A 1,819-nucleotide genomic window follows, 5' to 3' on the forward strand; every position below is an offset into this window, starting at 1 on the left:
CCCAGGCTGGAGTGCTGTGGCCGGATCTCAGCTCACTGCAAGCTCCGCCTCCCAGGTTTACGCCATTCTCCTGCCTCAGCCTCCCGAGTAACTGGGACTACAGGCGCCTGCCACCTCGCCCGGCTAGTTTTTTGTATTTTTTTAGTAGAGACGGGGTTTCACCGTGTGAGCCAGGATGGTCTCGATCTCCTGACCTCGTGATCCGCCCGTCTCGGCCTCCCAACGTGCTGGGATTACAGGCTTGAGCCACCGCGCCTGGCCTTTTTTTTTATCTTTTATACTATATTTTTACTGTACCTTGTGTATGTTTAGATATGTTCAGATACACAAATATTTACCATAGTGTGATAGTTGCCTACATTATTCTGTACAGCAACATGCTGTACAGGCTTATAGCCTAGGAGCAATAGGCTATCCCATGTAGCCTAGGCCTGTAGTCAGGTATAGCACAGAGTATACTAGGTCTGTGTAAGTACACTCTATAGTGTTCACACAATGACCAAGTCGCCCAGTAATGCATTTCTCAGAGTATATCCCCACTGTTAAGTGACACGTGACTGTGTGTGTATATATACGTGTGTAAATATATATACACACATAATATACAGTATTTAATATGTAAAACATTTATATTTAACTTTTATGTGTATATATAACCCATAAAATATGTATAAAACACATACATGTTTATATTTATGTATATATAAAATCCTTTTGGGCTTTGTCATTTGTTGTCTATCTTATACATGTATGTTATATATCAATATATTAAAAGTTTATATAAATGGTTATTTATAAAAGTTTAAGTTAAACCAGAAATTCATTTGTGCCTAGATATTTGTACTTCTTTAAATCTTGTTCCAAGTAATGTGTTCCTTTAAAGCCTATATGTAAATGAAAATATTTACTATTTAATTTCTTTCTTTTTTTTTGAGATGGAGTCTCGCTCTGTCACCAATCTGGAGTGCAGCGGTGCGATCTTGGCTCACTGCAACCTCCCCCTCACGGGTTCAAGCAATTCTCCTGCCTCAGCCTCCTGAGTAGCTGGGACTGCAAATGCATGCCATTGCACCCAACAATAAGTCAAGTTTTTGCCCTGACATTTCATTTATCTAGAACTTGGATAGATTTTTCTAGAACTTGCATGGAGTCTAATTTTTTCTCAGAACAGTACTCAAGTAGGTGAACAGAAATCGGTAGCATGTGAGCAATAACAGGACATTTAGCCACCTGGCTGTGGTATATTGGATTATGGTTAAATAAACTATATTTATGAAATTTAAAAGGTGCAAGGGAAGAAAACATGATTTAAAAAAAAAAGGACAGACTAAGACTGAAGTGAGTATCAACTGTTAATCACGACACTTAGGTTAGAATGACCTGTTTATGCCTTTTTCTTCCGTACGTACAACAGAAAGCAAGATAGGTCACCAGCAGCTCTACTGGAGCCACCCATGAAAATTTGGCCAGTGTTCGTGCTCTTGTCATGTCTGCCCAAACCAGCAAGGTCTGATTCAGAAATACGGCCTCAGCCGGGTACGGTGGCTCACGCCTGTAATCCCAGCACTTTGGGAGGCTGAGGCAGGCGGATTACTTGAGGTCGAGAGTTCCAAACCAGCCTGGCTAACATGGCAAAACCCTGTCTCTACTAAAAATACAGAAATTAGCTGGCATGGTGGTAGGCCCCTGTAATCCCAGCTACTCAGGAGGCTGAGGCAGGAGAATCACTTGAACCCAGAAGGCGGAGGTTGCAGTGAGCCAAGATGGCACCACTGCACTCCAGCCTGGGCGAAAGAGCAAGACTCTATCTCAAAAAAAA

Source organism: Mandrillus leucophaeus, unplaced genomic scaffold (genome assembly GCF_000951045.1).
Source record: "Mandrillus leucophaeus isolate KB7577 unplaced genomic scaffold, Mleu.le_1.0 Scaffold2, whole genome shotgun sequence".
Lineage (NCBI taxonomy): Eukaryota > Metazoa > Chordata > Mammalia > Primates > Cercopithecidae > Mandrillus > Mandrillus leucophaeus.